Source organism: Pangasianodon hypophthalmus, chromosome 10 (genome assembly GCF_027358585.1).
Source record: "Pangasianodon hypophthalmus isolate fPanHyp1 chromosome 10, fPanHyp1.pri, whole genome shotgun sequence".
Lineage (NCBI taxonomy): Eukaryota > Metazoa > Chordata > Actinopteri > Siluriformes > Pangasiidae > Pangasianodon > Pangasianodon hypophthalmus.
Window position 1 is genome coordinate 4,247,705 of NC_069719.1, and position 15,725 is coordinate 4,263,429.

A 15,725-nucleotide genomic window follows, 5' to 3' on the forward strand; every position below is an offset into this window, starting at 1 on the left:
CTTCACAGTGTAGCTGAACACTGTCTCATTATGAAACGGCCATCTTGGACAACTGTAGTGATTTTTTTTTTTTACTGCAATTTGATTTCATGTTGCACAAGATGACAGGAGACCGCGTTGTTTAAATTCACTCTCAACTCAAACACGGAGTGGAGATGTACTAAAATGCAGGAAGTGACGTGGATGAGAACATGGTTATATAATAATAATGTAACTTAATGCTATTTGTAGGAAAGGTTGTAAAAATGTACACCACAGCGCTGTTGAACACTCCATTCTGATTGGTCAGAAGGTGTTGATTGATTTTCTATAATAGCAGCTCTGACAGTAATGCAACTGTAAATCACAGGTTTACATTAATGCGCTCATTCTAATGCGTTATCGTTTCTATAGTAACAGTTCATTCACAGAGACTTGTATAGTGGACAGCACATAATCGAAGACTAATAATTAATAAACATTAAAAAAAGTTCAACAAAGACAAATATACAATTGTTGATATTGTGACATTTATTTATGATGTTTATTTAACATTTAGGGAAGGAGTCTCCAGTGTCAGCGCTTTGTAACAGTCAGAGATAAAGCTGTGATTTAAGTTTAACGACACAGGAAGGTCTTCAGGATACTTTGTGGCTTCACGTTAACATGACAAGCTGTAGATTTTTTTGTTTTAACTTCAAGAGAGAGAAATAAAGAGGCGCTGTTGAGGGAACGACTGTTTATAGCTGCTATAACGTAAGTACAAACAGGAAGTAACTCCTTTCATGGATGTTCCACAACACTAAATGTAACTATACATGTATAAAAAGTATGATGTGTCCTTCACGAATTAGGAAAAATGTAATCACTGCCAAACTGCTGTTGTATAAGATGTGCTGCTATTGGAAAATCAGCTTCGGGATGGTAACTGTAACTCCGCTTCATGTCTGGCTGCTTCACTGTCACTGATTATTTTCCTATAACAGCAAGTCCTGAAGTGTTGCCATGTATTTTTAGGAAAGATTTTGGGTGAGATATACTTCTATTAATTGTTAGCTCCATTAGCAGAGCAGCTACAGTACTATTAAAACTACATAATCAGAAATTATATAGCTGATCAAATACATATGATACAACGTCAAAAATCATGTACACCTATTGTTAAATATTTAGCCCTCCCTTTGGATACAAACGGGACTTGTTGCTCGAGTATGGGTTCTGTGACAGAAAGGTTTAAATATGTTACAGTTTATAAAGTTTCAGACACACACTCAGAGGCTGGAGAATGGAAAATATTTCAATAAAGTAGATCCTAACTGTTCTGAATAGATGGTCAGATATGAAGCTTGCAGGACAAAGAAGGACCACATTCACTAACATGAGAACGTGATCGTGTGAGTGATCAAGTGGCAAATGCACCACATTCATTCATTCAGTGTCAGTCACTGCTTTATATTTATGATGAGGGTACAGGAGGTTTAAATATATCACAAACGGGTACAAATAAAAATAATAATGGGTAGGATGGTTCAGAATTCCTTCAGGAGCGAGCAGCAGTGAGATTAACCCTTGTGTTCTCTCTGTTCACTACTTAGCAATTGATGTACTGTTCATGAGTCATGACAGATCATATTAAAAACGACCAACCTTCAATACTACATTTTTTTTTTGGGAAACAGTAAAGACACAACCACTTCTCATGCCCGGGCATGCTCCAGAAGATGTGTGTAATCAGGTGTAAGAGCAAAGACATGGAAGACATGGATAAGACATGGAAGGAATGTAACAGAGTGAATTCAGCTAATTTTTGTAAAAAGCAGTTGGTGTATTCTGACCCGAACATCACCTTAGACAAGCAAATGAGCCAAGTGCGACGTTTCATGCTTAGAAGAAAAAAAAAAAGAAAAAAAAAAAGCTAAATTTGGCACAAAAATTTGGAGAAAACAGAATTTAAAAAATAATAATTAAAAAGTAACACAGTCCTGTTCAGAGCCTCTGTTGCAACTGTTGCTTGATTACTGGACTTGCCATGCTCTGAATTCACCACTAGATGGAGCCTTTTTGTTTGTTCATTTTTTTCCTCTCTTGCCTCAAAAACTTCTTCCTAACAAGAGCAAAATGTGATGAGCTGTGTGTCCTGATGTAGCCCTGAAAAAAAAAGCCACTGCACACATTAGAGTTTTTTCTCTTCAGATGAATCAGAGCAAAGAAACACCAAAACAGTGCATGCATGCTTGCTTATGACTTTTACATATCATATTTATACATATTTATACATTTATACAAATGGGCCTGAAATTTATTTCACCAGTTATTAAAAAACTAACAGTTTTGCATATTTTTTTTAAGCAAGATCCCATTAGTCAGCACCTGTACACAATGTAAATGTTCTCACTGCCTGGAAGCAGTAGTAACAATAATGCATAATCAATCAGATGAGTTCAATTACATGCGTTTCACCCTGTTTAACAATTTACCAACAGAGGGAAGAAAAGTTCTTTCACATTTAAATCCCTTTCCATAATTCATTATGTGAGTAATATGTGAACGCATGTGAAAAATGTGTAGGCGCATTTCAGCTGCACCTGGCACGTGACATCATGTGAACAATGGAAGATCACATGCAGAAATAAAATTGATCAAGTGAGAAAATCACATTTAAAAAAAGAAAGCCACATGTGAAAATGAATGAATTGTGAAAAATTACAAGTAACCCCACATGGACTACATGTGGAAATTCCACTACATTTAAAAAAAAAATTAGTGAAAATGTTGTTTTTTTTAATCAAATAAAAAAGTGGAAATTTACATGTGTATCACGTAATTAGTCTCATGTGAAGTTTGTGCGTTTTTTATATAAGGTCAAATTTTGTATTATTGTTTCATAACTGATTAATAAACAGTGCATTTAACCTTCTGAACCTTACTGTAGATGCACCGCCCTGTTTACAGTCTTGTGTGTTTTCCACGTGTTTGACCTTTGCTTAGGGTTACGACAATTTAATATTCACTCCTTCAGGCCATAAAAAAAGCAAGGTTTACCCTCATACACAAGCTCGCACATGCTCTAGGACTGCTGAAGTTCTGAACGATGAGTAACGAGGACATATGACTCACCCTACAACACTGATAATTTACTCGTCTTTGTTGTTTTGATGCGTTCCATTATGAGCGCTAATATGCGGCTTTACCAAGTGACGCACGTTGCAGCTGGAAATGTACAAAGGTTCAAATAAAAAAAGGGAAATATAATTGCAAAGGTTAATGAAAAAAAGAACATATCGATGAATCATGTCAGTGCCTTGGGCTTATAGGAATAAGCAGCAGCAGTTGTTGAATGTGCGTGTGCGCGCGCGCGCGTGTGTGTGTGTGTGTGTGTGTGTGGTCCAACAGCAGTCGTTTTATTGTGTCCCCTGTCAAAAAGACACGGTTCAGTCCATCATCGCATCACTTTGAAGACGTCCTGTGTCTCAGACAGCATCAGAGGAGAGGAGAGGAAGGGAAAGAGAGACGGAATGAAAGAAACGAGGCTTATCTGTGCAGAGGTCGAAGGTCAAAGTGTGGCAGGATCTCCGGAGCAAGCACAGAAAGAGGCAGCGCTGAGAGAGAAGGCCAATCTGTTCTGTCCTGCTGATTTGAAACGCATTACAGGTAGTGACTTAAGACCTACAAAATATCCCATGTGTTACTTTTACCATCCCAAAGTTGCTTTTCTTATAACAGCACATCCTGAAGTGTTTTATTCCTCTTATACCACAGCAATTTGCCAAGAACTACTCATTTTAATTAATGAAAGGACAACACATAATGCTTTTTAGCTGTTTACAGTTACATTTAATGTTCTGAAATGTCTGTGAGACAAGTTAGTTCCTGTTGGCGCTTGTACTAAAATCAGCTATAAAGTCATTCCTTAACCAGCCTCTCTTTTTTCCCCTCTCTCTTGAAGTTAATAAGACAAAAAAAATGCAGCTTGTTATCAATGTTACCAAGAAAGTTACCGGAAAGTTGAACCTCCTTTGTCCTGAAGGCATTCCCGTAGCAGAAAACATACTGTTACAAAGCGCTGACACTGGATTCTCCTTCCTTAAAAATGAAATAAACTGGGTGTGACAGAGTGCTAATACACTTAAGGATTAGTTAGAGGACTTATTTCTGCATAGTGATCCAAGATACAATACAAGAACAATATTGAAACAACGACTAACAAATGATAGATAGTGCAGCCCTAAGCTGTATATATACTTAGAAACCTTAAATAAACAGCATTGTGGTTTGGGAGATGTGTGTGTGGGTATGTGTGTGTGTGTTGCCCTCAGTCTCCCTTAATATTATCCATTCAACTTGCCTTTGTCACACTCTACCATCTCTTTCATTTGCCCTCCTAAGGAATGTGCTCAGACTTCTCCCTCACTCTTTCTCTCCCTCATTTTTTTTCTTTTTCAGTCACTCACTCTTGGTTGACCTTAACCGCCTCATTCATTCCTTCTGCCTTTGAATCTCTTCCTCCATCTCTCCTGCTGCGCAACTCACACGCCGTTCTTCAGTCTGGCCTTAATAATCCATCCTTTAATACCCAAAGGTCCGGACCCCCAACACATACCCACGATCGGGTTCCTGAGGCCTCCTTTTCATTTTTTTTTTCCATTTCATACCTCTGTCCCCCTTTTTCCAGGAGTTTTTGGACTACTCTATCCAGAATAAGTCAGCAACGGGGGGCAAATGAGGAAGCATTGATTGACACAAAGAAGAACATAATGCCTTGATTCCGCACCCCAAACGTTAATGCATAGAAAGTGAAAGCTCATTCTTTCACAAACAGCTTAAAGAAGTGTAAAAAATGGGATAAAAATGGGACATGGCTGTGATTGTACCAAAGGAGGCTTGTAAAGGAAATAAAGGAGAACATAATAACATGCCTAGCTTCTGTACCTAAACACACAGCCAGAGAAAGCTCTTCTTTTGCAGCCAGGATGAGTAAGAGAAAGCTATATGAGTGTTTGTGCCTATAAATCTGACACAGGTGCCATTGTACAGAAAAGAGTCACCACATAACCCACACACACACACAAAAAAAGACCACAGAGATGGACTTAGAATGACCTGCCTCACTTCTGCACCTAAACAGGAATCCATAGCAAGAAGGGGAAAAAAAAAAACTTTTAGACAGGGCCAGTAGACTGTTTGTACTTTGCTCCCTGAGAGAAAGAGTGTTTTGTGGCTAAAAACGAAACCTGGCTAGTTACCAAATGTCAGCACAAGACACTGTTTTACAAAAATATTGGGATGGCCAAAAAAATAACTCAATATCCTACCTCATTGCATAACCAGTGGTTCTTCACACAGAACCAGAAGAATCCAGATAGCAAATAAGTGATGGCCGAGTGCTAGCCCACATTCACCACCTTCATCTAGCACAAAAACTAGCTGTCAGAACACAGCCGCAACTCAACCCTGATGAACCCATATCTCAGACATGATATGGACCAAAGAACTTAGCCAGGCCAATTTTGACCCAAAATTGAAACCTGCATATGTGTTAGTTTGTTGGTTTGGCCAAATTTGGCCAAAAGTGGGAAATCATAAACAAGGCTACTGTCAGGGTTTGGATGCAAGGTGTTGAACAAAGCCAAAAAATCCAAAAGGGCAAAACAAAATCAAAGTCAGTAGATTGGCAAAATATCAGGAGATCAGCAGGCCGATATTACGATGCTATGCTATGTGAAGAAACAAAAAAGACAGGTAAATACCAGAAAAAAGTGTACACATACAAAACCCTCAGGATTTTGCAAAGATTCAGTGAAAGTCCCCATTATTTATGGGGTGTGTGCTGACTGAGAAAAGGTGGTTATGATCAGAAGTCTGGGAACTACAATAAGCTAGCAGATCATCTGACACATGATGTGACTGGGTTTGTAGTTTGGCTGAGGATTCTGGAAAAATGGAGTGAATGTCGGTAGCCACATTTTCCAGAAGCTGCTGTAACTGGGGGAAAGCCATTAATGATTCAGGGGGCCCAGACCTAGATAGGGTCTCTGGAGCTGTCAGAGTCGGTTGGGATGGCGTGCCCAGTGGGGCAGTTTCTCAAGGTGTCATTTCTATCACTGTGCTAAAGTCATATTTAGCTCAGAAAAGTTTACTATCTTGGAGATATTCTTTTAACCAGGGCAGTAAGACATGGTGGTAACATAATGCCATTTTTTAAAATAAAAACCTTGTAATATATCAAAGAAAAACAACATTTTCTTGATTAGACACTCTAAATGATTATAACTAGGGAAAGTTCATTCTTTTTCACAGAGCCAGAAGTAGTCTGTACTCTGCATCTAGGCCAAACAACAATAGGCTAGGATTAGGTGAGTACTTGTGCCTAAAAATAAGACATAGCTAGATATACCAAAAGATGCATTGCATTGTAATAATACTGTGTTTTTGGCAGAGGAGAGCATCTATTGAAGATAATTGTCCAGTCAGGAAGGGTTCATGTGAACATATATTTAGGCTAGGTGTGGGTTTTGGAGATAAACAGCAATCAGATGAAAAAAAATGAAGTTGAGAGATTTGTGTTTTCTTTGTGGCTCTGAGAGATTGTGTATGTCTGCGAAGATCTGGAAAGAAGAGTAGAAAATAAAAACCACATATAAAATGAAAGAATGAATGACATTTTTCATTGTTAGATCACAGACATTTACAAACAAACATCCATCATGGTGGTTGCCCAGCCTGAGGTTTGGCTAGGATTGACCTTGCTTACTACCTGACTCCATATGGTACCCTTTTTGTGAAGCAAAGAAAGCTTGATTGTGCTGTCGAACCTTTAAAGAACCTTGAAGAACACTTTTTTAAAAGAATGTAAGCATTTAAGAATGTAAAAGAATTGTATATGATTTCTAAGCAAGAGAAGGATGTGGTTAGAGAGGACAATCTGATAGACCTCTGGACCACGTAAGCTGAATCAATAGTACTACACTGACTACACTTAAGGGTGGTTTTGTATATAAGCAGAGACTGACGAGGCAAGGTACATCATTATGTTCTGGATAGAAGAGCAGAGAACTCAAGAGTTGCATAAGAGCACCCTTCCTTCACTTGAAAAACTGAGCTAAAGACTGGATAAGAAGATCAGTCATATCATGGTTGTAGCAGAACTTAGGCCACAGGATCAAATGCAAAGACAATCAGAATGACAACTGACTAACTACTGTTCTACCTGTCCACCATTCTGTTCTTACTGCTATCCACCATTCAACAGTGTTGTTGAGAGCATCCCAAACTGATGCTTCTAAGATTCAAGGTAAGGACAAGGTAACTGTACTGTCATCATCTTACACTGCACTTGGATTTTCTCCAAGTACTGAAAAGAAGGGGTTATGGATCTATTCATCTTTGTGGAAATGATTTGGAAATGAAAAACTAACCCTGAGCTGTTTGCTGTCTTAACTTCAGCTGTGGAAGGAAACATTAAGTATTGGTGATACTCTTGGTCACAATTCAGAAAGGTATTCTTTAAATGTTTCTTATGGATAAGTATAATATTACAGATAACTCTGTGAATGGGACTGGGGGCACCAAGAGCCTTATATTTTGCATTTCAGTAACATGCCCTTAGTCTTAGGTGGAAACACAACATATCCCTAAAGAGATATCATTTACTCCATGCCACACCACCACCACTATGCGATGCATTACAGATATGTATACTCCTGCCTTTGCTTATTATTTCCCTACAAATGCTGCAATATTTTGATTTGTTGAGACATAAAGTAGATGTCAGTGTGGCAAACAAGATCAGACCCATCTGGTTATTACAGCAAAGGCCTCAGGTGTATACTGATGCCTTGGAATTCACCACTATACTATAGAATCGAATTAGTATAGATGATCATGTGCTGAAAGAAAGTATACAGAGTGCTGAAGGCCTTCAATCTATCTGTGCACCTCTTTGTAGTTCTACCAGAAAAAAATGATAGTGGCCTACCTTGGAATAAGTGCCATCTATTTAGAGATGCCACAAACAGAAGAGATTTTGGAGTTCCTCCATGGAACACATAGTCAGGACGCTAGACCTGAAAAGCAGACACTAAGTGGGTTTGGATGAGAAAAGCATACCAAAGACTACTTTAGTTACTGGTTTGGGTCTGTACGAGTTTATAGGTATTCTACTGGGATTTAGAAACACTGCAGCATTAACCAGTTAAGACTTCAGTGCAAGACCAGAAGTTGTAAAAGTGGAAGTTGTGTACATAGCCAACATGCTAGATGAGAATGTTGCAGCATTTTTTTGGCAGTTCCTTGGTATAGCTGGATGGTATCAATGCTTTCCCAGTATTAATGCCCCAACCTTCTCTCCTTTGTTGTGCAGACCATGGATAGTTAAACAGGCACATAAATGTTTGTTACCTGGGCCATAGAACCAGAAGAAGGCCAGTCATTACACTTTCAGTTACATGTAGTATCTGACTGTATTTGTGCTTGGAGGTGGTTCGGGCTGCTGAGATGTGGAGGCTGAATCAGGAGAAACAAGTTAATCACATTACCTGGGTTTTCAAACAGCCTATGGCAATATTACTTGTAACTAGATGGACTATCAAGTGCAAGGAATTCATTTCGGAGTTTATATAGTCAAGATAAATTTGTGATTTGGAGTTTGTGGATTTTTAGGTTCATGATGTGAGCAGTGCTGCAGGCACTTTTCTGGGAAGGCTTTTTACTAGATTTTGGGGTGTGGCTGTGGGGATTTGTGATCATTCAGCTACAAGAGCATTAGTGAAGTCAGGCGCTGATGTTGGTGAGGAGGTCTGGGGTGCAGTCGGTGTTCCAGTTCATCCCAAAGGTGTTCAGTGGGGTTGAGGTCAGAGTTCTGTGCAGGACACTCGAGTTCTTCCACTCCAACCTTCACACACCATGTCTTCATGGAGCTCGCTTTGTGCACAGGGGCAATGTCATGCTGGAACAGGTTTGAGCCCCCAGGACTTGCATGTTTTCCAAGCATTTTTGTTAAAATTGTGTGTGTGTGTTTGTGTGTGTACACAATCACAGTGTCTTTAGCTCACAGCCCACCAATACTGTCCAAAGGTCTCTGAAACTGTACGTTTTGTGCTAATGAGATCCAAATATCCACCAGTCAGTGCCCTTTGTCCCAATGACCTAACCAAAAATGAGGGGATGCCACACACACACACACACACACACACACACACACACACACACACCTGCCCACTAGCCCTGCTAATGATGCCATGCTAGCACGGAACGTGGTAATTAGCAAAGAATTCAATATGCATGGAGCTGATTGGGCTCGGCTGCTCAATTAGGTCAAAGAGCTCAGATTGCTTGACAGGATTGAGAAAAAATCGCCAAGTTTCTTGCTGAATCTGTCAGAAAAGGGGGCTGTCAGGCGTGATTAGGGTGCCCTCTTAGTGCCCTGGTGATCAAAAGGTCCTAAACACACACACAAACACACACACACACACACACAGGGCCCCACGAGTGAACTGTATCATTCATAAACTCAAAGCATGGCTCTGATCTAATGAAGCAGCAGGCCAGAAAGACTTGGGTCTTGTGTGTTCATGTGTGAGCATGATTTGAGAGACATTGACAGCACTAGTTTCATAATGAGGGAGCTTTTCTTTACAGCATTAATATCATTCCCTGTCTCATCTTTATGTCATCTACTGTTTACCTAGTGGAATACCCCAATATCATTCACTTGACATCTTTTTGTTTCTTTGAAGAGGGATTTCAAGTAGATTACACTGCCAAAATTAAAGGGCCTTAAGGGTGCTGCTCAAGGACCCAACAGCTTGGTGGTACCAGAATTACCACCTAGCAGCTTTCCGAACAGCAGATCAACATTTGCTGTCTCCACTACTCCTACACTATGTAGCCAAAGGTTTGTGGACACCTGACCATAAGTTCTTCCCCAAACTGTTGCCACAATGTTTGAAGCTCACAATTGTCTAGAATGTCTTTGTATGCTGTAGATTTAAGAATTTCCTTTCACTGGAAGTAAGAGGCCCAAACCTGTTCCAGCATAACAATGCCCCTCCATGAAGACAAGAAGGTCGGAGTGGAAGAACTCATGTGTCCTGCACAGAGCCCTGACCTCAAACCCACTGAACACCTTTGGGATGAACTGGAACACCGACTGAACCCCAGACCTCCTCACCCAACACCAGTGTCTGATCTCACTAATTCTCTTATAGCTGAATGAACACAAATCCCCACAGCCACGCCCCAAAATCTAGTGGAAAGCCTTCCCAGAAGAGTGGAGCTTATTATAACAGCAAAGGGGGAATAAATCTGGAATAGGATGTTCAGCGAGAACATATGGGTGTGTTGCTCAGGTGTCCACAAACTTTTCACCATATAGTGTATGGTGGATATCTCATTAACATGACAGTGAATGTTGTTGGAAAATGATGAGCAAGAAAATAAGCTGTTACACTTTTGTTTTTAAGGGCTAACAGCAAAATCTAACCGCTATCACATATTTGAGATTGTTGGGGTTTTTTCTCCTATTAAATGCCATTGTAACTGCTCTAGCAATAACCCTGTCCCATTGACACATCAGCACATCAGTGGGAAGAATAAAAATGGAGTGTCAACCAACAAAGTAGCACCAGAATTGATAAATGCATCACAAATATTTTAAAATAAACATATTTAATGTGTTTCATGGTAGAGGTTTCTTTTAAGTCAAGGCAGCTGGACTTCTGATACACTTTCTTCTACACTCTTCCTGGCTAGACATTTGGATCTATGCAGAAATACCACAGACGTGTACGTGTGTGTGTGTGTGTGTGTGTGTGTGCGTGTGTGTGTCTCACCACACTGAAGGTCATACGTTTTCTTAAGTTTCTTTTCTGGAATTTCCCCAACACACTAAACGTTGTCTCTCAGACACGAACAACCTGATGGCTTTATTTGCATTTCATTGTCTTTAAAGACATTTTGACATTTATCCAGTAAACTTTATTAATTCCGCTGACTGCCATGAGACATACTATTAGATTTAAATGACTGCAAACCTTAATGTAGATAAAACATTGTCTCTGTGGTGTCTACCACTAGGCTACGCTGTAGCTATCCAAAAAAATAAATAAAGCCTGGTACAGTAACGTGGCCTTTACCAGGGCATAATGTCTATATTGAGGATTTTTTTTATGGCAAAAATTAATCTCAGCTTTATAGATTTTAATCCATAGAGTGATGGCCTCTCGAAATCCCATTAGGCAACCTTCGCCCTGGAAACTGTTCAAAATAACACCAGAACTGTTATGCAAAAATGCCACGTCCACTGACGTCAAGTGTGTAATGCAGAACAATGCAGACCAGAGAGGTCAAGAGGGAAAGTAATGTGTGTTAGTGAGCACGTTACGCTCCTGAACAAACAAGCCATACTCGCTCATTAGTGCCCGTGTAATCAGCGGCGCTGGGAAAGAAAAGGGGGTCACGCTGTTGGTGCACAGGTCAGCTGACCCTGTTTGTGTCCTTCCTCATAGTCCCACACACGTATGTTCTAATGGAGGCAATTAGAGCAATGTGCTAATGACTGAGCCTGGGAACATACACACGCACATACACACACACATACACACACACATACACACACACATACACATACACACACACACACAAGATTGAGTGCCTAAACAAATAGAAATATGTGTGCCAAGGAGGTGTCTGTCTATATCCCATCCTGTCTGAGAGTAAGGCTATGAAATTGAATCTAGGTGTGTGTGTGTGTGTGTGTGTGTGTGCGTGTGTGTGTGCGCGTGTGTGTGTATGTGTATGTGTGTGTGTATATGTGTATTTATCCTTGTTATGTTAGTCAGCGATTCCATTCAGTATCTAAAGAAAGTGATGAAAGATGGCTTCTTTCATAAAACAGGATTCTTAGTCTGGTTCAGAGGAAGTGACTGCCAAAACACAAAATATTGTTGACACCATAAACCTGTGAGATATGGAGAAAAGAAAAAAAAAAAAAAAAAAAAAAAGAATATATGTCAAAAGAGATTAGTGAGGGTTAAATTAGGACAAGGAAGTGTTTTAAGCAAAGAATAAAACATGACTGGCCGTGCTGTTATAGGAAAACAATCCACAATGGGTTAATGTGATTCTTCCCAATGTAAAGTGAAGTTACTGACTCTATGCTGACACTAGAGACTCCTTGGTGCATTTCAACTTTCATACTCTACTGCATGAGACATGCCTACAAAATTGTTGAATCGAGAACCTTTAATGGTTTCTTGGATAACTCTGAGGGAACACTTAAAGGCTCTGTGTGTGTCTGCTTATCAGAAAGCAGAACCTTTTTAGGAAGCTAAGGAGCCTTGAAGGACCAAGTGTACTTTAACAACAACAACAACAACAACAACAACAACAATGCCTTTTCAGTAACCTCTTTAGGGTTGTGTTGGATCCGGAGCCTATCCTGGAAGCCCTATGCGTGAAGCATGAGGTGATACACCCTGAATAGGACACCAGTCCAGTGCAGAACACCACGCACACTTACACACATTCATCCCTAGCAGCAATTTTAGCGTACCCAATCCATCTACCAGGATGTTTCTGTGAGGTAGAAGGAAACCAGAGAACCAGAGGACCCTCACGTGGACACAAGGGAACATCATGCACAGAAACCGCCACCACCACGCTGCCGAGTAATAATAATAATGATAATAATAATACTTTTAATAAGTTAAAAGTAAAGGGAATGTTTGAACAGTGTTTTTCGAAACACAGACTTTTCAACCTAATCTCAAAAAAAAAGTTGGGGGGGGGGGGGTGGGGGGTGGGGGGGGGGGGGGGGAGTTCAAGATGGAGAGGCATAATGAGAGAGAGAGTAGGAAAGCTATAAGAAAGATTCGAGAGTAACATCTGACATCCTACACATTATATTCTGACAATACAACACTCTTAGGTGAAAGAAGTCTTCAAGAGCTCTTTGAACTGTTAAGGGTTCTCGCTTCCTAAAAGGATTCCACCCTTACATTTAAGGATAAAAGAATGATTTCTTAATTTTTCTTTTTAATTAGTGACGTAGACACCCACACAATGTGCTGATACTAAATGTACACATTGAAGATTACTTAGTGGAGTGGTGATGCTGTAAATATGGGAGGATTTATGCTATGGACACGTTTGTGTGAATGCAATAACACAATGATATGAAAAACATGAGGTGTGACGCTTGGCTGAGGTTCTCAGAATCATTATCAAATAGAATTTTTAAAAAATGAACATTAGTTACATTATCTAAAGTCCATGGCTAGACATATTTGTTTAGCATCACTATCAGGAATTAACAGAGTGTGTTTATTTATGTCGAGTGCTATCTCGCTAACTGATAAGTAGCTGATTAGATAGCTAGCAGGGTATTTGTTAGCTACCAAATCATCAACAATAGCGCCAAGTTTTTCTACCTGCTGTGACAGTAGAAAAGTTCAATTTTGAAAGGAACTTTATGTTACAAATTTTAAGACATTTAAAAATAATAGTGAGGGGCGGGGCTGTTCGCTGAGGGACATCCAACAACAAACATTTGACTCAACTCTCTCTTCATAAGTGCATAGACTTCGTTACATGTAAAGTACATCTGGATGAAAATTTTCACCAAAGTGCCAAGTATAAACAGTTCACATCCTACAGTCTCATCTAAGTGACTCAGATTGCTGAAAATCTTTACATGTAAACGTATCGAGTGTGTAAACTGTTCACTGTGCGTTTTTAGTAGACAGCGCTCTTTTTCTCACTCTCCTGTTCAGCATTTGCAATCCTATCCTTTTAATACTTGTGCTTGTCTTTGAACCTTGTCATTTAGAAACTCTGATGATCAACTGAAAGAATCCGAGAGCAAAAGAGAGGTGCAGGAAAAGAGAGAGAGGAAAATGCACCGTCTAATCTTTTAATCATTATCATCCCTGAAGGAGGCTTGGCAGACAGCTCATGGCTCATGAAAAACCTATAATGAGTGTTAATTAGATCTGAGAAGAAATGGTGATATAAATGGATAGAAACAAAAAAAAAGAGAAAGAGAAAGTAAGGACGAGAAATGAGAGCCCTGCAGCATGTACCTGCACTGTGATTATATATATATGTACAATATATATACATATATATACACACACACACACACACACATACACATATATATATATATATATATATATATATATATATATATATATATATATATATATATATATATATATATACACACACACACACACACACACACACACACACACACACAGTTAGGTCCGGAAGTATTTGGACAATGACAGAGTTTTTGTGATTTTGCCTTTATACACCACCACGATGGATTTGAAATAAAACGATAAGGACGTGATCGAAGTGTAGACTTTCAGCTTTATTTTAAGAGGTTCCACAAAAATATGGCATTCACCATTTAGGAATTACAGCCATTTTCAACAAAGTACCTCCATTTTCAGAAATACATACTATCATCTTATTTCAAAGTGAAAATCTCAAACTTTAACCATTAATCTATTTTTTTTTTAATTATACATTTTGACAAAAAAATAAATTTTTAGTCTTGCTGAAAAAATCTTGAAACAATTTCAATAGAGTCAGTACATTAAGCAGTTTAGGCTGAATTCTCAAAAATGTTAGAAAAGAAGAAGAAGAAGAAGAAGGAGAAGAAGAAGAAGAAGAAGCAGGGAGATGGGAAACAAGCAGAAAAACAGCACCCTCTAATCTTTTAATCTTCTCATTCTCATCCCTAAAGGAGTGCGCTTTGGCAGTGAGCTCATCAAAAAGCTCTAATGTGTGTTAATTAGATGTGAGAAGCCAGACAAGCAGACACACACACACACACACACACACACAGAGAAAGGCTATGTTGTGTGTGTTAGGTGCTGCTTTAATCAGGTCTATTGTGAGCAGAACTCCAGCTTAATCCTCCTGTGAGTCTGTCTGTCTCTCCCATGTGAGTCTCATCTTAGCTCCGACCCTTAAACGGACGGAATCCCTTAAACACACTCCTCAGACCTGCTGCCACTTCTCTCTCTCTCTCTCTCTCTCTCTCTCTCTCTCTCTCTCTCTCTCCCTGTCCTATCTCTTCCGTCCTCACTTCTTCTCGTAGTGCCTGTATGTCTGCGGTGCCGAGTAGAGCGCAGAGATTAAAGAAGGGATTTAAAGAGCCTCGTCTTCGATGGGAAAGGAAGTTCAGAAACTCAGAATAGAGATTCTGAAATGAATCTTCTCAGGGTTCCTTCATTTTTTGCACTCTATTTTCTTAAGACGTTTTATATTTTAATATTACCTAATCCAGAAAACTCAACAGCCATGATTATGTTAAAACTTACATGTTTGATTACAGAAAAGTACATGAATAAATATAAAAAATTAGATGTTATAGGCATTTTCTTTCCAGTTTTTAATAATAATAATAAAAAAAAAAAACTCAAAAAGTTCGTCACCTTCACGGCTGGGGTTATTATGCCTCTTAAGATCCTCTGATTAACTGTACAGCCAAAGGGCTCCAAAATGCATCTAAATTCTCATTCGGTAAATCACTAACAAAGATGGGAGACAAAAACTGATCTATATTTCAACCAGAAATGTGAGTGTGTACCAGGTAGCAAGACAGACTGTGTTTTATATATTTTTTTAAAATAAATTTGCGTGATAGTCTGCTGACTGAAATAAACAGTCCACACTGGTAAACCGATATTAAATCACTAACCCGATGTCTCTAGGTTCACAGGAAATAAACACAT